The sequence below is a fragment of the Rutidosis leptorrhynchoides genome, chromosome 1 (genome assembly GCF_046630445.1).
Source record: "Rutidosis leptorrhynchoides isolate AG116_Rl617_1_P2 chromosome 1, CSIRO_AGI_Rlap_v1, whole genome shotgun sequence".
Classification (NCBI taxonomy): domain Eukaryota; kingdom Viridiplantae; phylum Streptophyta; class Magnoliopsida; order Asterales; family Asteraceae; genus Rutidosis; species Rutidosis leptorrhynchoides.
In genome coordinates, this window is record NC_092333.1 from 52,376,462 (window position 1) to 52,400,573 (window position 24,112).

General features: G+C 33.1%; 1 non-coding gene across 1 annotated transcript; it reads right to left on the reverse strand.

The window, feature by feature from the left end:
- Positions 1-22,850: 22,850 nt before the first annotated feature.
- Positions 22,851-22,957, reverse strand: LOC139886728 (small nucleolar RNA R71). Its single transcript, XR_011772599.1, has one exon. It is a non-coding gene; the product is annotated as a small nucleolar RNA R71 (small nucleolar RNA).
- Between the last annotated feature and the right edge of the window lie 1,155 nt (positions 22,958-24,112).

Consider the following 24,112-nt stretch of genomic DNA (forward strand, 5'->3'; position numbering starts at 1 on the left):
TGGAGATGAGAGAGAAAATGGTATTACGAACAGGTTCACCGGTAAGTGCTTCAGGTTCTTCGCCAAGAGGGCAATGTGGTGGATGGAAGGGATCGCCTTCTTCTTGTCTCCAATAATTAAGTAGGCTACGAACCCATCCCCAGTTCATCCAGAATAGATGATGGCTGATTGGTTGATCCATTCTGGTTACACTGTCTTCGGAATTCAGGTGAATATCCATATTGGAATAGCTGTCGGAGTTTAAGGAATTTGAACTAGATACGGGATCCATCTTGTATAATTAGAGAGATGATTTTTGATATGAAATAGATTATAGAATTTAGATTGGTACTCTTCAATACATAATTTACATATGTATATATAATACCAAAATTCCATAAATCACGGAGGAATTTTCGGAAGATGTCAAGAAAAGTTTATAGTAATAGATACGCTAAGATATGAATTTTTGTCTATACACTATTTATGCAATAAATGCAGGAAAACGTGTCTAGACTTAAGAATGATAAGCATGTAATTTCCGACAAGAAATGATAAGCAAAACTTTTGACATGCAGACACAGTCGAAGTCCAGACTTACGAATGCATCCTAACAACTATCAGTTAGACACACTTATGCCAGACCTGGTTCACTAGGACCAACGCTCTGATACCAACTGTGACGATCGCTCCAAATCCATATGGACGAACACGTCATTCATCGATTTCATTGCGAGGTATTTGACCTCTATATGATACGTTTTGTAAACATTGCATTCTTTTGAAAAGGCACACCATAAATGAATATTTAAATCAAAGGTTTTCGACATCTGATGATTTCTACATATAGACAATCACCATAAATAATAGTTTACAACAGTACTTCCGTTGACAATGCAGTCAAAATAAGATACATGGTGATGATTTGGTGAATGCAACGTTTCCTTGAAAAATATGCCATGTAAGACTCCATGCACATAGCTTGTCTAACATATAAGCAAACAGCAGAAGAATTCTAGGGAACCTGATTATAAACATGCTAACAAGTGTCAACACAAAGGTTGGTGAGTTCATAGTTTTAGTGTTTCGCATAATCTGTATATAAAAGTGGATCACAAGATTTCAGTTGTTTCATCTAGAAACGTTTATCAAAATATTCTACAAGATTGAGCACCCTGGTAACTAAAGTTTAACGTCTATATAATAAGTACCCCTGTTTTAACATACATGCAACCAACATGTACAATACACGCAAATCAACGTGTACTAAACTCAAATAGCATACGTCTGTTTTATAGTTCAGGCTAGGGTTTCTATACCAGGAATAGACGGGGATGTCAAGCCCTATGGATCCATATACTACTACTCGCGCCCACCAGTTCTTATAACCGACAGTTACTAGTTACCAAAGCTAAGGGATTTTTGGTTCAAACTCAGTATAGAATTTAGTATGTACTTGTGTCCATTGTTTAAAATAAATTGCATGTATTCTCAGCCCAAAAATATATATTGCAAAAGCATTTAAAAAGGGAGCAAATGAAACTCACCTTAGCAGCATATAAAGTTGTTCACCAAAATATGACCGAAACTCGGATTACTAATTAATCGTAGATCTCAACCTAGAGAACATATGTTGGTCAATAAATGTTTATCAAGCTAGGTCTGGTCATAGTGTATCATAATCCTAATGCTCGAGATCGACATACAAAAGTTATCAAAAGTCATTTTTCAAAAAGTCAATTTTGACAAAAGTTCAACAAAACGAGATGTACCTTATATAAGGATTCATTTACTCGGTTGGTAATATTCAAAAAATCCATTTTATCAATCTCGTAAAAAAGTTGTTTAAATCATAATTGCAGATTCAAAAGCAATTTCAATTAATGTCAATCATAATTCAGTTGATCATATCTTTTAATCCGTTCATCGAAACTATTCGGTGTCTAAATGAAAAGTTATTGATTTTTCGCCAGCTTTCCAAAAACATGTATATCATATACCTTTTACCAGTAATATATGTATTTAATTCATGATTCATCATAAACTGTTTAACGACGAAATTTAGCATACAAGCTTGTATAAATATATATACTCGAGCACTAGACATGGATACACTATTAGTATATAAAAGATAAAATATAAATGCTTACGTATCAATATTGTGATTCAATATTTCAGAAAAGTACGTAGACGTAACGGAGATGATAAACACTAGGTTTGATTCATAAATATACCCCCGAACATTACCCATAATTTCCTTAGCTCTATCCCGCTTGAAAACCCATTTTGAAAGTAACCCACTCATGACCTCGTCGTAGTATTTTATGTATAATACATAATTAATAATACTAATAATAATAAGATTAATAATAATATTAATCTTAATAATATAAATAATAATAATAATAATAATAATAATAATTAAATAAATTAAATAAATATTACGGAGTAATAATACTAGAGAAAGAGAGATAGATTCAGCTGAGCCAAAAATCGCGCAATTTATAGAATCTTTTCTGAAAAAGTACCCCATGCGATCGCATGAGATTTGTGCTTCAAGGCCATGCGATCGCATGGCACCCTGGGATAGCTCACAAATTTTTAACTTCTTGTTTGTCGACATAATTTTATATTATATATATATAATATATTTAATTTATATAATTAATTATATATTATATTAAATTCACATGCATAGTTGACTTGTAATTTTTTTTCTTCTGATAAGTCGTACGTCATCACTCGACTTATGTCCCGGTTCCGATTTTTCAAATGTCCTTTCGTACGCTGAGAAAACTTGTATTTTACGTTTTGTGACTCGTACCTTTGTCAAAATATAGCCTTAAATTATCCTTAAACTATACCACTCAAAGTATATCATAAACTTTCGAGTATTTTGGTCATTTACTTCTATAAATCATTGCCTCGCTATTTGTTGATATGTATATAATAACAAATCGTTTTATGACCAAGTTAATATATATTTTCAACATTCATAAACACGTTTTAAATATATGTCGCAAGTTATTCATACAATTAATATTCCAACTTATCATATATATTCAAATATATATTTAAACCAATAAGTTTAATGTACGGTATTAAACAATTAAAACTTTGTTACGTTTTCAAGTTATAGTATATATATGTATCTATTTACATATAATGGTTCGCGAATCGTTGAGAACAACCGAAGGGTACTTGAATAGTTCAAAAATTTTGAGATTCGGTTTTACAGACTTTGCTTATCATGTCGGAAACGTTAAATCATTTAAAGATAAAGTTTAAATTTGGTCAAAAATTTCCGAGTTGTCACAGTACCTACCCGTTAAAGAAATTTCGTCCCGAAATTTGAGTGAGGTCGTCATGGCTAACAATAAAAATGTTTTCATGACGAATATGAGTTGGTAAATAGAATTTTTTTTCACCATTGAATAATACGGATAAAACAATCCGATTACTCGAAGCGTATGAGAGAAGTTATCGTAATAGAGTGAAATGGAGAATAGAGATTCGTCTTATCTCTTGATGTAGTAACGATTGATTTCCGGAATTTAAGGAATAGAAAATCTTCATAATTTAAATAAGATTTGATTCTTCGGAATTTAAGAAAATTAGGATTTCCTTTGATTAAATGCGTAATCTGCCTCGATTGCTATGTCTGATATTTTGCTATAAATTGACCTCTTCCGTTTCATTTATTTTCACCACTCCTATAATCTTCTTTCTTATTTCATACTTCTTAATAGATTGTGAAAATGCTTAATCCAGTTCTGATTCTTGATATTTTCTTGGCTATCGTATCCTTCATTCTTCTTTTTCATCTACCACCAGAGGAGGTTATTTTCTTCTACTATTACCTTGGGGTTATAGTGTTTTTCATTCTCCCGTGTCTTTATATTACTATACGCATCGATATACACGGTTTGTAATTTCAGGATTGTTTTTGGGCTTTATATTTTCCATTATATTAGGAGCTTCATGATTTTGTTTTCTCTTCCCAACTTTAAGTCAAGCGAATAATAGTCCAAAATTCGTAGGTATGGATTTTGAAATGAACATAGTTAATGTTCTAAGAAATAAATGGTAATGGCACAATCTGACTTGTCAAATTACCAGAATATCCGAAAAAGACCGAATCATCAAGAAAAATATTTTCTTAATATGTTTAGAGGTTAAATAGAATGAAAGAGTTATGTAACATGGTTCATGATGAGGGTATGTTCTGTGAACCTTTATCACGTTCTATTAGAAACTCAGCATGACTTACTATAATATAATCATGTTGATCAAGTGTCATTATATTATACTAATTCATGCTTCAGTTCCCAACATTACTTCAAAACATCAATTTTTCGAATTTTTCAGATTTTAGAAACTAAAATAGTTTCTTTTATGATGTAACAAAGATAGCGTGAAGAGATAAATGATTTCAGATAAGAATAGATATGAAAATATCTTCAGAAATATGGAGGATATTTATAATGGATGTTTATACTATGTTGGATTTTTATCATCAACTTTATACATGAAAATTGTAAATACTATGTTGGATTTTTATCATCAACTTTATATATATATTTTAGATATAGGTGTGTGTGTGCAGTTGAGTAGAAACACAATAGCCATCGCCACTTCAAACTCTTTATTTACTGCTGCAAACTGGAAATTGTAGATCACTGTTATCAAGCGATTATCTTTCCTCCTCCTCGAAACCGATAACAAACTTCATCACTTCAACAACCACCTACTGAAGATCCTAATTTGTGGTTAGACGTGAGGTAATCTGTTATATACATATGTATTATATATTCTCTGTAAACTCACTCAATTAATATCAACTTCTTCAAGCATACACTCTCATACACTTCACACACTTTCGGGGAAACAACCGCTTAAACCACTACCTTTACCGTAACACCCACTTTAAACAATCACCGTCACAAACAAACATCATCTACTAGATATCTCCTGTGTAAACCACAACCCATAATACTCACTAGTGCTCGCTACTGTATGAACTACTATCGTGGCTATTTCTGTTCAAAGAAAATAACCACCCTCATCAATCGCGAACACCACACAACTATCACAAGCAAACTGCTGCTATTATTGAACTGTTTTGGGAGTAAACCGAAACCAAAACCATTTTCTCCTTCGTCATACAACCCACACAAACCCATGATTCAACCCCATCACCAAACACTTGTTTGTTTTCTGTTTCTATCTCCGCCGTAATACACCACCATTAGAACTCGATAAAAGCACCACCACCACATCATAAAATCGTGCTATTCTTTTTCTTCTCTTGCTTCTTTCATGTTTCTATATTTCTGTATCGGTCCTCCTGTGCAGCTATTGCTCGAGATTTCAATTCCCGGAACATGAACAAGCCTATTGTAACCATAATCTTTCTCTGTGGAGAAACTTAGCGAATAAAAAAAATATATGGAGAATATAAAATAGTTTAAAGTGGAAACCTGCAAAGTGAATGTTAATATATATATATATATAGTGCTGTAAAAGTGGAATAATGTGATTATTGGCCGACCAATGGGGCACGTAAAGTGGCACTTGTTATTTATTTTTTTTCTCTTTTTCGTAAAGCCTATAATCATGGAGATGATATACATATAGAACTAAGTGATGATATTCGATAATGATAGCAATAGATGATGATAATGGTGGTTGATGAATTTATAAAGAAAATTTGATGATGATGTTTCAAAGGTGATGGTAACGGGTTATTAAGAGAAAGATGATAACATGATTATGATAATTGATAACGATTATGGTGATGACTTAGATGATGCCTACGATGAATAACGAATGATGATGAAGGATGAAAGCGAATGTTATGATCTTATGATGAATAAATTAGGATTTTAGGATACAAGATGGTGATGAGGTGATAAATTTAAGATGAAGATATTAGTTAATGATGATAATGGAACGGTATGCGTATGTAATAAATAAATGATGTTGAATGATCATGATAATGGTGATGCTTATGATGTTGAGAAGAAGAAGAGAGAATACCGAAATTTTAGAAAAGAATGAAAACAGAGAGATATATTAGATACATAGATGTAGGTTGGATATTATCAGAAAAGCAGAAATAGCGGAATGGTTTGAAGTGTTGATTGGGTTAAGAATGGTCTTGAGTTCGAATCCTTGCTGCTACGGTTATTTTTCTTTTTCATCGAATAACTGTATCAGTCGGGCTAAGTGTTGGGCCGCATATATGTTGTTGGGCTCAGTGTGATTGGACTAATCAGATTTGAAACATAAAAAGGGTTATAAGTAACTGATAGTGCTCCAAATTAACATATATTTAATCACAATATCATCCCAGTATGTAATATTTTTTGTTGTAATTGTTCTACTTTTAAGTTGTAATCGTTTAAATATATAAATGCGAAGACGAAGCACGAAGATTAAAGAATTGAAGAAAAAGTGCCACTAAAACTGGAAAAGGGTCCTTAAAGCCACAGTGCACTCAAAATCGTCCTAAAAAGTGAGTTAAAAGACTTGCGCGGATTTTGGGAGTTAAGGAAAATAATTTTTTTGTGCAAATTACAAATCACGAAACGCAAAGTACAAAATATCTACGCGTGCGAAAGGACGTTCGAAAATCCGGAACCGAGACATAAACCGAGCATCAACGCGCGAGTCAACGGACCTAAAATTACGAGTCAACTATACACATGAAAATAACATAATATATATATAATTATATAAAAATTATATATATATTATATATATATTTATAAGTGTCGGCAGACTAGCAAATAAATCAATGTGACCAGGAAATGATGGCCATGCAATCGCATGGCCAGTAGGCACAAAAGTCATGCACTCGCATGAGTTACTGTAGCAGGCCAAGTTCTATAAATATCAACATTTTCTGTCGAATTATGTACACTCTTTTCATTTCTTTCCTTCTGTAATCATAATAAATATTTATATTTATAATTTTAATTTTAATTTAAATTTAATAATAATTGGGTTATTGTAAGAAATGTTTTACGAGTTTTAAAGTCGAAATTCTGTCCGTGCAACACTACGCAATTAATCACCACTGTAAGCTATGTTCTTCCTTTTTAATTTAATGTCTCGTAACTAAGTTATTATTATGCTTATTTGAGCCAAAGTAATCGTGATGTTAGACTAAATATTAAGACGGGGTTATTAGATTTTGTACCATAATTAAAGTTTGGACAAAAGACCGACACTTGTGGACATTGGACTATTGACTATTAATAGATATGGGGTATTATCTAATCAAATGACAACTCATTAGAATCTGTCGAACCTATCTTCAAATTAGTTAATCTAATAATTATTAAAATGATTATGTATGTTCTATTTAGTGACGTTTATACGACATCTTTTACGATCATTTAATTAATTATTCGGATTGGGTAATTGAATATTCATTCTGATCAAGTGGGTAAATTAATATTCATATCTCATTAAAACAGGGATAGATTACATACAAGGATAATTGGTGTAATTGTTAACAAAGTATTAAAACCTTGTTACAGTTCGAATCCCTAATTAGTTAGAATATTTGACTTCGGGAATAAGGTTAATTTGACGAGCATTTTATAATTATGACCGATGGACTATTATTGTAGTGACCCGAACTTTTCTATGTTTATATATATTAAGTGAAATTGTTATTTACATGATTAAGTGTTTCCAACATGTTAAGCAATCAAACTTGTTAAGACTTGATTAATTGAAATAAGTTTTATATAGACAATTGACCACCCAAGTTGACCGGTTATTCACGAACGTTAAAACTTGTAAAAACTATATGATGTCATATATATGGATATATATATATATATATATATATTTAACATGGTATTATGATAAGTAAACATATCATTAAGTATATTAACAATGAACTACATATGTAAAAACAAGACTACTAACTTAAGGATTTCGAAACGAGGCATATATGTAACGATTATCGTTGTAACGACATTTAATTGTATATATATATCACATTAAGATACATTAATACATCATAATATCATGATAATGTAATAATTTAACATCTCATTTGATATAATAAACAATGGGTTAACAACACTTAACAGGATCGTTAACCTAAAGGCTTCAAAACAACATTTACATGTAACGACTAACGATGACTTAACGACTCAGTTAAAATATATATACATGTAGTGTTTTAATATGTATTCATACACTTTTGAAAGAATTCAAGACACTTATCAAAATACTTCTACTTAACAAAAATGCTTACAATTACATCCTTGTTCAGTTTCATCAACAATTCTACTCGTATGCACCCGTATTTGTACTCGTACAATACACAGCTTTTAGATGTATGTACTATTGGTATATACAATCCAATTATCAGCTCTTAGTAGCCCATGTGAGTCACCTAACACATGTGGGAACCATCATTTGGCAACTAGCATGAAATATCTCATAAAATTACAAAAATATTAGTAATCATTCATGGCTTATTTACACGTAAACAAAATTACACATCCTTTATATCTAATCCATATACCAAGGACCAAAAATACATACAAACACTTTAATTCTTCAATTTTCTTCATCTAAGTGATCTCTCTCAAGTTCAATCTTCATGTTCTAAGTGTTCTTCATAAATTCTATAAGTTCTAGTTTCATAAAATCAAGAATACTTCCAAGTTTGCTAGCTTACTTCCAATCTTGTAAAGTGATCATATAACCTAAAGAAATCTTTCTTATTTATAGTAAGATATCTTTCTAATACAAGGTAATACTCATATTCAAACTTTGATTCAATTTCTATAATTATAACAATCTTATTTCAAGTGGAAATCTTACTTGAACTTGTTTTCGTGTCATGATTCTGCTTCAAGAACTTTCAAGCCATCCAAGGATCCTTTGAAGCTGGATCTATTTTTCTAATTTTTAGTAGGTTTATCCACAAAACCTGAGGTAGTAATGATGTTCATAACATCATTCGATTCATATATATAAAACTACCTTATTCGAAGGTTTAAACTTGAAATTACTAGAACATAGTTTAGTTAATTCGAAACTTGTTCGCAAACAAAAGTTAATCCTTCTAACTTGAGTTTCAAAATCAACTAAACACATGTTCTATATCTATATGATATGCTAACTTAATGATTTAAAACTGAGAAACACGAAAAACACCGTAAAACCGGATATACGCCGTCGTAGTAACCGCGGGCTGTTTTGGGTTAGTTAATTAAAAACTATGATAAACTTTGATTTAAAAGTTGTTCTTCTAGAAAATTATTTTTCTTATGAACATGAAACTATATCCAAAAATTATGGTTAAACTCAAAGTAGAAGTATGTTTTCCAAAATGGTCATCTAGACGTCGTTCTTTCGACTGAAATGACTACCTTTACAAAAACGACTTGTTACCTATATTTATGACTATAAAATTATACTTTTTCTATTTAGATTCATAAACTTAAGTTCAATATGAAACCATAGCAACTTGAAACACTCAAAACGGATTTAAAACGAAGAAGTTATGGGTAAAACAAGATTGGATAATTTTTCTTGTTGTAGCTACGTGAAAATTGGTAACAAATCTATATTAATCATATCCTAGCTAACTTATATTGTATTACATGTATTCTATTATGTAATCTTGGGATACCATAGACACGTATGCAAATGTTTTGACATATCATATCGACCCATGTATATATATTATTTGGAACAACCATAGACACTCTATATGCAGTAATGTTGGAGTTAGCTATACAGGATTGATGTTGATTCCAAAAATATATATACTTTGAGTTGTGATCTAGCCTGAGACGTGTATATACTAGGTCGTGGATTGATCCAAGATAATATATATCGATTTATTTCTGTACATCTAACTATGGACAACTAGTTGTAGGTTACTAACGAGGACAACTGACTTGATAAACTTAAAACATTAAAACGTATTAAAAATGTTGTAAATATATTTTGAACATACTTTGATATATATATGTACATATTTGTTATAGGTTCGTGAATCGACAAGTGGCCAAGTCTTACTTCCCGACGAAGTAAAAATCTGTGAAAGTGAGTTATAGTCCCACTTTTAAAATCTATTATTTTTTTTGGGATGAGAATACATGCGATTTTATAAATGTTTTACAAAATAGACACAAGTAATCGAAAATACTTTCTATGTTGGATTATCGAACCGAATATGCCCCTTTTTAGCTTGGTAGCTTAAGAATTAGGGAAATGGCCCCTAATTGACGCGAATCCTAAAGATGGATCTATTTGGCCCAACAAGCCTCATCCGAGTTACGGATGCTTTAGTACTTCGATTTATCATATTCGATGAGAGTCCCGGAATGATGGGGATATTCTATATGCATCTTGTTAAGGTCGGTTACCAGGTGTTCAACATATGAATGATTTTTATCTCTATGCAATTTGTGAAATGCCTGATAGGAGATGTGTTATTAAAATGAAATCTTGTGGTCTATTATTATGATTTGATAATATGTAGGATAAACCTATAACTCACCAACATTTTTGTTGACGTTTTAAGCATGTTTATTCTCAGGTGATTATTAAGAGTTTCCGCTGTTGCATACTAAATTAAAGACAAGATTTGGAGTCCATGCTTGTATAATATTGTTTAAAAACTGCATTCGAAGACTTATGTTGATGTGTAATATTATTGTAAACCATTATGTAATGGTTGTGTGAAAAACGCTATATTTTAGATTATCATTATTTGATAATCGTCGTAATATTTTAAAAGTTATGGTTTGTTCTAAAATCGAATGCAGTCTTTGAAAAATGTCTCATATAGAGGTCAAAACCTCGCAACAAAATCAATTAATATGGAACGTTTATAATTAATATGAACGGGACATTTCAGTTGGTATCCGAGCGTTGGTCTTAGAGAACCAGAAATTTGCATTAGTGTTTCTTATCGAGTTTGTTAGGATACATTAGTGAGTCTGGACTTCGACCGTGTTTTCTTTAAAAACGATTGCTTAACACTTTTGTTGGAAACTATATATTATTAACATGTAAATATTATGTGATATATTAACCTCTTAATGTGTTTGATATTGTGTGATAGATGTCTACCACTAGTACAAATCCCATCGATTCACCTAATAATAATGATGAGTCGAATATATTTTGGAAAGATTCACAAATTCCCGAAGAAGAACCGGAAGAGGAGGAATCGGAAGAAGAGGAATCGGAAGAGGAGGAACCGGAAGAAGAAGAGGTTCCGGAGGAAGAAATATTGATACCTACAGTAATTCGATTAAATAAAAGAAAATCCTCAACCAACGGACCAAAGTTAATAATGGTCAATGTTGTTTCCGCCGAGGAAGCAAAATATTGGGAAGATTACCAATTTTCCGATGAATCGGATCCCGATGAGGATTCTGATGATGTTATAGAAATTACCTTGACCCAATTTAATAAAGCAAAAGAAAATAATAAGGGAAAAGGTATAAAAATAGAGAAACCCGATTCCAACCCCGATGAACTTTATATGTATCGGCAACATCCGTATTTCCTAAAATGTAACAATGACCCGGGAACCTCTAAACCACCTAGTTTTTCTAAACCATTGTGGAAAACGACGGCTCGTATTAGAGGAACACCATATATTCCTAGAAAATTAGGAAAACGAACCAAGTCCGAAGAAGAAGAAACTAGTGATTTAGATTAGAGGGTTGTAATCATGTTGTATATTATATGTAGTGTAGTGTGCTTGTACTTTTATGTTCTATGAAAAATTGCTAGTATTGTTTGTTAATTATCTTTTACGAATTTAATCCTTGTCTATTTTACAGTATAAAAACAAAATGGACGTTAAGGGTAGACAACCGAATATTTTAGAAGATCTACCAGAGAATATGATTGAGGAAATCTTGTCTAGAGTCGGTCAGAATTCATCAGCACAATTAATTATGGCAAAATTAACTTGTCAAACATTTGAAAGACTTTCCAGAAATGCCTTAGTTTATAAAAGGCTTTCCTTTGATAGGTGGGGTATATCACATTGGGGAGACCGTAAGTTACGCCGTGTTTTCTTTAAAGCGTTAAATGCGGGGAACCCAAATTCAATTTTACGCTACTGGTTAAGAACCTATTTTGACTCAACATATCCCAACATAGGATTTCGTAAATTAGAAAGAGCTTCTAACATGCAACATAAAGAAGCATGTTATGCTTACGGGTTAGTGATGTTCGCTTCTTACCAAAGTGAGAAAAAGAGCATCGGATTGCAACTTTTAAATAAAACCTTCCCACAAGTGACGGATTCAGTAGTTGCGGTGAGAAACAAGGTTTTTAGATTATTACAGGGCTGTTGGACATTACAAAACCCTCGTCCTTTTGACGACATTACAACATGCTATCTTGTCAACGGTCACAACGGTTATGTTCCACAAGACCAAGGATGGGAAGTAGTCTTAGTAAAACCAGAATGCATGACTTGTTTATGGACGTATGAATTACGTGTCTTTATTGCCATTGTTGAACGACTTGCGTATTAACTAGAATGGTCTTCGCAACTGTTTTGTATCAGAGTTTTTATGAGCTATATTTCATGCTATATGTAAAATAGCGGTATTGTAAGTTTGCAAAATATTGTATAAAAGTTTGAATGTGAAATATTATTATAATCAGTTTTTCATATAGAATTGTAGTAGTTGAATTGTATATTAGCTACTAAGTATGAACTTAACGGGTAGGTAGTACCCGAATTTAAACTTATAAAACGCTAATATGAAGAAAAAGCTTTTATAAATGAGTTCATATTATGCTACAAAATACTATTGACTACTCTTAATATTCTGTATGATTAACTCGATTCAGTGTGCTATTTTGAAGGAAATGGCACCGACTACTCGACACACCATGAATATGAGCGAAGAGGAATTTCGTACCTTTCTTGCTGCAAACATAGCCGCAGTACAGGCTGCGCTACATAACAACAATAACTCTGAATCTAGCAATGCAGCTAACGGCGCAAGAAATCGTGTAGGATGCTCCTACAAAGAATTCACTACCTGCAAACATTTAGAATTTGATGGAACCGAAGGACCAATTGGATTGAAACGGTGGACCGAGAAAGTCGAATCGGTGTTTGCCATAAGTAAGTGTACTGAAGAGGACAAAGTTAAGTATGCTATGCATACCTTCACAGGTAATGCGTTAACATGGTGGAACACCTATCTTGAACAGGTAGGACAAAATGCTGCTTACGTACTACCGTGGCCGGCATTCAATCAATTGATGAACGAGCAGTATCGTCCTAGAAATGAAGTCAATAAACTCAAGGCAGAATTTAGAGAGTTACGAACACAAGGGTTCGACGTTACCACATATGAACGATGATTCACAGATTTGTGCCTATTGTGTCCGGGAGCATTCGAAGATGAAGAACAGAAGATCGACGCGTTTGTAAAAGGGTTACCAGTAAGGATTCAAGAAGATGTGAGTTCACACGAGCCCGCTTCTATACAGAAGGCAAGTCGAATGGCTCATAAACTCATAAATCAGATTGAGGGAAGAATTAAAGAGCAGGCGGCAGAAGAAGCCAACACGAAACAACTCAAGAGGAAGTGGGAGGAAAACGGTGACAAGAGTAACCAGTACAACAATAACAACAATTACAACCAAAATCGCAACAACTATCCCAACAACAGCAACAACAATCGCAACAATAACCGCAATCCTAACAATAACTACAACAAACATCCCAACAACAACAACAACAACAACAACCGTTTCAACAACAATAACAATCCCAACAACAACCTCAATAACAACAACGGCAACAAAAACCAAAAACAGCCATGTCATAGGTGTGAAGAAAATCATCAGGGGTTTTGCACGAAATTTTGCAACAGGTGTAAAAGAAATGGTCATAGCGCGACAAAGTGTGAGGTCTACGGACCAAAGTTTAACAGAATAAAGGAACAAATAGTGGCGAAACAAGTAATGCCGCCTTTGTTTGTTATGGATGTGGAAAACCGGGCCACATTAGAAGTAATTGCCCGAAGCAGGGGAATACTAATGGGAAGGACCGCGGAAGAGTTTTCAATATTAATACGGCAGAAGCGCAGGAAGACCCGGAGCTTGTTACGGGTACGTTTCTTATTGATAATAAATCTGCTTATATTTTATTTGATTCGGGTGCGGATAGAAGCTATATGAGTAGAGATTTTTTCGCTAAGTTAAGTTGTCCATTGACGCCTTTAGATAGTAAATTTTTACTTGAATTAGCAAACGGTAAATTAATTTCAGCAGATAATATATGTCGGGATAGAGAAATTAAACTGGGGGATGAAACGTTTAAAATTCATTTAATACCAGTCGTGTTAGGGAGTTTTGATGTAATAATTGGTATGGACTGGTTGAAAAAGGTGAGATCAGAGGTCGTTTGTTACAAAAATGTGATTCGCATTATGCGTGAAAAGGGAAAACCTTTAATGGTGTACGGAGAGAAGAATAATGCGAAATTAAATCTTATTAATAGTTTGAAGGCGCAGAAACTAATAAGAAAAGGTTGTTACGTCATTCTAGCACACATCGAGGAAGTTAAACCTGAAGAAAAGAACATCAGTGATGTTCCCGTCGCAAAAGAATTTCCCGATGTATTTCCGAAAGAATTACCGGGATTACCCCCACATCGATCCATTGAATTTCAAATAGACCTTGTACCAGGAGCTGCACCAATAGCTCGTGCTCCATACAGACTCACACCCAGCGAAATGAAAGAATTACAAAGTCAGTTACAGGAACTTTTAGAGCGTTTTTTCATTCGACCAAGCACATCACCATGGGGAGCTCCTGTTTTATTTGTCAAGAAGAAAGATGGTACATTCAGGTTGTGTATCGACTACTGAGAGTTGAACAAATTTACCATCAAGAACCGCTACCCACTACCAAGAATCGATGACTTATTTGATCAACTACAAGGCTCGTCAGTTTATTCGAAGATTGATTTACGTTCTGGGTATCATCAAATGCGGATGAAGGAGGATGATATTCCAAAGACTGCTTTCAGGACGCGTTACGGTCTTTACAAGTTTATGGTTATGCCGTTTGGGTTGACTAACGCACCAGCTGTGTTCATGGACCTCATGAACCAAGTGTGTGGACCATACCTTGACAAGTTTGTCATTGTTTTTATCGATGGCATACTTATTTACTCAAAGAATGATCAAGAGCGCGAAGAACATTTGAGAAAAGTGCTAGAGTTGTTGAGAAAAGAAAAACTGTACGCTAAGTTTTCAAAGTGTACATTTTGGTTGGAAGAAGTTCAATTCCTCGGTCACATAGTGAACAAAGAAGGTATTCAAGTGGATCCGACAAAGATTGAAACTGTTGAAAAGTGAGAAACCCCGAAAACTCTGAAGCATATACGCCAATTTTTAGGACTGGCTGGTTATTACAGGAGATTCATCCAAGATTTTTCCAAAATAGCAAAACCCTTGACTGCATTAACGCATAAAGTGAAGAAATTTGAATGGAAGGATGAACAAGAAAAAGCGTTTCAATTGTTGAAGAAAAAGTTAACTACGGCACCTATATTGTCATTACCTGAAGGGAATGATGATTTTGTGATATATTGTGACACCTCAAAGCAAGGTCTCGGTTGTGTATTAATGCAACGAATGAAAGTAATTGCTTATGCATCTAGACAATTGAAGATTCGCGAGCAGAATTATACGACGCATGATTTGGAATTAGGCACAGTTGTTTTTGCATTAAAGACTTGGAGGCACTACTTATATGGGGTGAAAAGTATTATATATACCGAACATAAAAGTCTTCAACACATATTTAATCATAAACAACTGAACATGAGGCAGCGCAGATAGATTGAATTGTTGAATGATTATGACTTTGAGATTCGTTACCACCCGGGGAAGGCAAATGTGGTAGCCGACGCCTTGAGCAGAAAGGACAGAGAACCTATTCGAGTAAAAGCTATGAATATAATGATTCACATTAACCTTACTACTCAAATAAAGGAGGCGCAATAAGGAGTTTTAAAAGAGGGAAACTTAAGGGATGAAATACCCAAAGGATCGAAGAAGCATCTTAATATTCGGGAAGACGGAACCTGATATAGGGCTGAAAGAAATTAGGTACCAAAATTTGGAGATATGAGAGAAATGGTACTTAGAGAAGCTCATAAAACCAGATACTCAATACATCCTGGAACGGAAAAGATGTACAAGGATCTTAAGAAACATTTTTGGTAGCCAGGTATGAAAGCCGATGTTGCTAAAAATGTAGGAGAATGTTTGACGTGTTCTAAGGTCAAAGCTGAGCATCAGAAATCATCAGGTCTACTTCAACAACCCGAAATCCCAGAATGGAAATGGGAAAACATTACCATGGATCTCATCACTAAATTGCCAAGGACTGCAAGTGGTTTTGATACTATTTGGGTAATAGTTGATCGTCTCACCAAATCAGCACACTTCCTACCAATAAGAGAAGATGGCAAGATGGAGAAGTTAGCACGACTGTATTTGAGGGAAGTCGTCTTCAGACATTGAATACCAATCTCTATTATCTCTGATAGGGATGGCAGATTTATTTCAAGATTCTGGCAGACATTACAGCAAGCATGAGGAACTCGTCTAGACATGAGTACTACCTATCATTCACAAACTGATGGGCAGAGCGAAAGAACGATATAAACGCTTAAAGACATGCTATGAGCATGTGTTATTGATTTCGGAAACAGTTGGGATCGACATCTACCGTTAGCAGAATTTTCCTACAACAACAGCTACCATTCAAGCATTGAGATGGCGCCGTTTGAAGGACTTTATGGTAGAAAGTGCAGGTCTCCGATTTGTTAAAGTGAAGTAGGGGATAGACAGACTACGGGTCCGGAGATAATACAAGAAACTACTGAGAAGATCATCCAAATTCAACAAAGGTTGAAAACCGTCCAAAGTCGACAAAAGAGCTACGCCGACATTAAAAGAAAAGATATAGAATTTGAAATTGGAGAGATGGTCATGCTTAAGGTTGCATCTTGGAAAGGCGTTGTTTGATTTGGTAAACGAGGGAAATTAAATCCAAGGTATATTGGACCATTCAAGATTATTGATCGTGTCGGACCAGTAGCATACCGACATGAGTTACCTCAACAATTCGTGGCTGTACATAACACTTTCAACGTCTTGAATTTGAAGAAATGTTTTGCTAAAGAAGATCTCACTATTCCGTTAGACGAAATTCAAATCAACAAAAAACTTCAATTCATCGAAGAACCCGTCGAAATAATGGATCGTGAGGTTAAAAGACTTATGCAAAACAAGATACCAATTGTTAAGGTTTGATGGAATGCTCGTAGAGGACCTGAGTTCACCTAGGAATGAGAAGATCATATGAAGAAGAAGTACCCGCACTTATTTCCAGAAGATACGTCAACACCTCCAACTTCTTAAAATTTCGGGACGAAATTTATTTAACGGGTAGGTACTGTAGTGACCCGAACTTTTCCATGTTTATATATATTAAATGAAATTGTTATTTATATGATTAAGTGTTTCCAATATGTTAAGCAATCAAACTTGTTAAGACTTGATTAATTAAAATAGGTTTTATATAGACAATTGACCACCCAAGTTGACCGGTGATTCACGAACGTTAAAACTTGTAAAACTATATGATGCCATATATATGGATATATATATAGTTAACATGGTATTATGATAAGTAAACATATCATTAAGTATATTAACAATGAACTACATAAGTAAAAACAAGACTACTAACTTAAGGATTTCGAAACGAGGCATATATGTAACGATTATCGTTGTAACCACATTTAATTGTATATATATCATATTAAGATATATTAATACATCATAATATCATGATAATGTAATAATTTAACATCTCATTTGATATAATAAACAATGGGTTAACAACACTTAACAGGATCGTTAACCTAAAGGCTTCAAAACAACATTTACATGTAACGACTAACGATGACTTAACGACTCAGTTAAAATATATATATATACATGTAGTGTTTTAATATGTATTCATACACTTTTGAAAGACTTCAAAACACTTATCAAAATACTTCTACTTAACAAAAATTCTTACAATTACATCCTCGTTCAGTTTCATCAACAATTCTACTCGTATGCACCCGTATTCGTACTCGTACAATACACAGCTTTTAGATGTATGTACTATTGGTATATACACTCCAATGATCAGCTCTTAGCAGCCCATGTGGGTCACCTAACACATGTGAGAACCATCATTTGGCAACTAGCATGAAATATCTCATAAAATTACAAAAATATTAGTAATCATTCATGACTTATTTACATGTAAACAAAATTACACATCCTTTATATCAAATCCATATACCAATGACCAAAAACACCTACAAATACTTTCATTCTTCACTTTTCTTCATCTAAGTGATCTCTCTCAATTTCTATCTTCAAGTTCTAAGTGTTCATCATAAATTCTATAAGTTCTAGTTTCATAAAATCAAGAATACTTCCAAGTTTGCTAGCTTACTTCCAATCTTGTAAAGTGATCATCCAACCTCAAGAAATCTTTCTTATTTACAGTAAGATATCTTTCTAATATAAGGTAATACTCATATTAAAACTTTGATTCAATTTCTATAACTATAACAATCTTATTTCGATTGGAAATCTTACTTGAACTTGTTTTCGTGTCATGATTCTGCTTCAAGAACTTTCAAGCCATCCAAGGATCCTTTGAAGCAAGATCTATTTTTCTCATTTTTAGTAGGTTTATCCTCAAAACCTGAGGTATTAATGATGTTCATAACATCATTCGATTCATATATATAAGACTACCTTATTCGAAGGTTTAAACTTGAAATCACTAGAACATAGTTTAGTTAATTCTAAACTTGTTCGCAAACAAAAGTTAATCCTTCTAACATGACTTTTAAAATCAACTAAACACATGTTCTATATCTATATTATATGCTAACTTAATGATTTAAAACCTGAAAACACGAAAAACACCGTAAAACTGGATATACGCCGTCGTAGTAACACAGCGGGCTGTTTTGGGTTAGTTAATTAAAAACTATGATAAATTTTGATTTAAAAGTTTTTCTTCTGGGAAAATGATTTTTCTTATGAACATGAAACTATATCCAAAAATCGTGATTAAACTCAAAATGGAAGTATGTTTTCCAAAATGGTCATCTAGACGTCGTTCTTTCGACTGAAATGACTACCTTTACAAAAACGACTTGTAACCTGTATTTCTGACCATAAACTTATACTTTTTCTGTATAGATTCATAAACTTAAGTTCAATATGAAACCATAGGAATTGGATTCACTCAAAACGGATTTAAAACGAAGAAGTTATGGGTAAAACAAGATTGGATATTTTTACTTGTTGTAGCTACGTGAAAATTGGTAACAAATCTATACAAATCATATTCTAGCTAACTTATATTGTATTATACATGTGTTATAATATATTATGTAATCTTGGGATACCATAGACACGTATGCAAATGCTTTGACATATCATATCGACCCATCTATATATATTATTTGGAACAACCATAGACACTCTATATGCAGTAATGTTGGAGTTAGCTATACAGGGTTGAGGTTAATTCCAAAAATATATATACTTTGAGTTGTGATCTAGCCTGAGACGTGTATACACTGGGTTGTGGATTGGGTCAAGATAATATATATCAATTTATATTTGTACATCTAACTATGGATAACTAGTTGTAGGTTACTAACGAGGACAACTGACTGAAAATATTTAAAACATTAAAACGTATTAAAAAATGTTGTAAATATATTTTGAACATACTTTGATATATATATGTACATATTTGTTATAGGTTCGTGAATAGACCAGTGGCCAAGTCTTACTTCCCGACGAAGTAAAAATCTGTGAAAGTGAGTTATAGTCCCACTTTTAATATCTAATATTTTGGGATGAGAATACATGCAGCTTTATAAATGTTTTACAAAATAGACACAAGTACGCAAAACTACATTCTATGGTTGGATTATTAAACTGAATATCGCCCTTCAAGTCTGGTAGCCTAAGAATTAGGGAAATGGCCCCTAATTGACGCGAATCCTAAAGATAGATCTATTGGGCTTAACAACCCCCATTCAAGTTATGGATGGTTTAGTACTTCGAGATTATTATACAGACGAGAGGTTCTGTTTTGGGGATATTCTATGCATTAAGTTAACGTCGGTTACCAGATGTTCAACATATGAATGATTTTTATCTCTATACAGTTTGCAAAATGCCAGATAAGAGTTGTGTTATAAAAATGAAATCTTGTGGTCTATTATTATGATTTAATAATATGTAGGTTAAACCTATAACTCACCGACAATTTTGTTGATGTTTTAAGCATATTTATTCTCAGGTGATTATTAAGAGCTTCCGCTGTTGCATACTAAATTAAGGACAAGATTTGGAGTCCATGCTTGTATAATATTGTTTAAAAACTGCATTCGAAGACTTATGTTGATGTGTAATATTATTGTAAACCATTATGTAATGGTCGTGTGAAAAACGCTATATTTTAGATTATCATTATTTGATAATCGTCGTAATATTTTAAAGGTTATGGTTTGTTTTAAAATCGAATGCAGTCTTTGAAAAACGTCTCATATAGAGGTCAAAACCTAGCGACGAAATCAATTAATATGGAACGTTTATAATCAATATGAACGAGACATTTCAGGAACGAACCGGACTTACTAAAAATTACACTACTCTACGATTAGGTACACTGGCTATAGTGTTGTAGCAAGGTTTAGGTATATCCATTCTATAAATAAATAAATAACTTGTGTAAAATTGTATCGTATTTAATATTATTTCGTAACAAAAATAATAGTATTTTGTACACCACCGCTTGCACTCATCAAGTTTTTGGCGCCGCTACAGGGGACCCGGCAAAACGCTATATTTTTAATTTATATTTGTAAAAATATAAAACATTAAAAAATATATATATAAAACATTAAAAAGAAAAAAAATATAAAACATTAAAAAGAAAAAAAATATATTTTTAAGATTTTTTTTTTATATTTAGGTTTAAAATATAAGTTTATTTTAATAAATATTTTCTTTATATACTTTGTGAATTTAAAAAAAAAAAAAAAAGAGCTGGGCCGAAGCCTGATAAAAGCCCAAAGACTTCCTGGACTGCCTGATCATGCGATCGCATGATCCAAATGAACTAAATCTATGCGATTGCATGGGTTGATTTGACTTGTCAGAATCCTTAAAGCATTAATTACGTTAGGGTTTATTATTTTAATTATAATTATAATTAGGGTTTTAATTTAATTAGTTTTTAATTTTAGTTTTAATATATAATTTGTATTATTAAGTTTTATTATTATGATTAATTATATAAATTAATATTTTTATAAAATAACAATATAAAAATAATATTTTTATAAAATTATAGTTTTATAACTTTAGTTTTATTTATATATTTTGTATCTTTATATTCGTTTAAATTCGTAATTTTTATTTTTGTCGTTCGTAATTAGTTTTAAGTTTAGTATTTTGCCGTAGTTATTTTTATATTTCTAGATTTTAGGCTTTGCCGTAAATTCCCTTAAGTGCTTTTTCTTTAGAATTAAGATTTAGGCGCTTTAGAATTTTGCGACGCCGTTTTAAATTTTAGTGCCTTTTAAGTAATTGTCGTTTTCCGTTTAGAATTCCTTTTAAGCTTTAATACCTTTAGGCGAAACTTTTTAGATTTAGTTTTTAGACTTTTAAGTTTCGAACTTTTTCTTTCTTACTTTTATTTTTCGACGTTTTTCGACGCACTCTTTTTCTTTCTCATTTCTACGCTCTAGTTTTTAGGACATAGAATTTTCTTTATCTTCTTAAAACTTCGACGAGAAAAATTATTTTAAGATGTTAAATTGATAGACATCCAAAATTTTCTGGTTCGTAGTAATAGTTGGATTTGTTAGTGGCGAGTTGTGGGCTTCCTATTTAAAGGGTCCTGGCTACCTGCTGCATCTATTGGCTATTTGAAACGTGGGCAAAATCAGAAAAGTCTATTAATTTGATAACTTATATAATTTTTATTTTTATTTTTATAACTTATAGGATATTCTGTGAATGCACCGAGCAAAACGTTCAGCACCTTTCATACGTTCACCACCTGTAACTCGATCAAGACATCTAGCCAACATTGTCGCCATTGATTTTTCTTTAGAATCGTCATCTAGTCAACCAAGTACTCCAATTTAAATTTCCGATAATCTATTTTTTGAACCCGACCTCACAATTGAGAATCTGGAGGATATTCAAGGACAATTCAGAGATCCTGAACCACTAATCATTCTTTCTGAACCACAAGTTACCCATCCAGAGATTTTCGAGGAAGAAACCGTTAAATCAGAATCCTCTAGTAATTCGTATTCAATAAATTCAATTATGAAAATAACGGAACCTCTAAGTATGGAAGACCGAATGAGAGCCACACGCACTGGCCAAGGTCTCGCCATTATTAAACCAGACATTAATGCGACAGATTATGAAATCAAAGGACAAATCCTATACATGGTAACTAATCAATGCCAATATAGTGGTACGCCAAAAGAAGATCCAAATGAACATCTTCGAACCTTTAATAGGATCTGTACTCTATTCGAAATCAGAGAAGTTGAGGATGAACAGATCTATCTCATGTTGTTTCCCTGGACTTTAAAGGGAGAAGCCAAAGATTGGTTAGAATCGTTACCTGAAGGGGCGATTAACACATGGGATTTTTTAGTTGAGAAATTTCTTAAAAGATTCTTTCCGGCATCTAAAGCCGTGAGACTTCAAGGAGAAATTGTTAAGTTTGCACAAAAGCCAAATGAAACATTATATGAGGCGTGGACAAGATTCGAAAAGTTATTGAGAGGATGCCCTCAACACGGTTTAGACACTTATCAAATAGTACAAATATTCTACCAGGGTGTCGACGTTGCTACACGAAAAGACATCGACACAGCAGCTGGTGGTTCCATTATGAAGAAAACCGCAACCGAAGCTCACAAAATCATTGATAACACAGCCTCCCACTCGCATGAGTGGCATCAGGAAAAAGATATTTTTCGTTCATCTAAAGCGGCTAGAGCCGATTCCAGCCATGACTTTGATTCCGTTTTCGCAAAAATAGATGCTTTCGAGAGACGAATGGAAAAGATGAATAAAGATATTCACGCAATACGAATCAGTTGTGAGCAATGCGGTGGACCACACTTAACGAAAGATTGTCACAATGAGCAAACGATGGAACAACGTGAGAATGTTTCCTACATGAACCAAAGGCTGGGAAATAATTATCAAAATAATTATCAACCGCCAAGGCCAAACTTCAATCGAAATCAAAACATTCTTTACAATCCAAATGGACCCAACAATAACTCGTACAACCAACAAGGTCCGAATAACCAACCAACTCAAAACAACACTTTCAATCAACAAAGACCTAGCTTGTATAAACTACCACAACAAATCAAAGAGAAAAAGCCAAATCTAGAAGAAATGATGGGAAAGCTAATGGAATCTCAAACACAATTTATTGCAACTCAAACCCAAACAAATGAGAGGTTTGATCAGTCATTAAGAACTCAACAAGCTTCCATTTTGAATCTAGAAAAACACGTAGGTACTCTTACTAGCATGATGAGTGAGAAGAACAAGGAAAGCTACCGAGTAATACTGAAGTAAATCCTCAGAATGAGAATGTTAATATGGTTTCAACGAATTTTGAAAAACTAGCATCAGAAGATGGGAAGGTTTTAGATGTGAGTAACAATGAAGAAGTTACAACACCACCACTACCCGAGTATGTAAAGCCAGTGGTGGCACCATACATACCACCCATCTCGTTTCCAAGAAAAGGAGTTGAGTATGAGCAAGTAATAGGTAATAAAATTTGTGATACCTCTGGAAAGAAGAAGAAGAATAAGAAAGTGCAAGAAATAAAAACCGTAAAAATAAACCCGGTGAAGACAGTTCCACCAAAACCTCCACCCAGGTTGGGTGATCCGGGTGAATTTATTGTTCCTTGTCTACTTAGTGATTGTGTC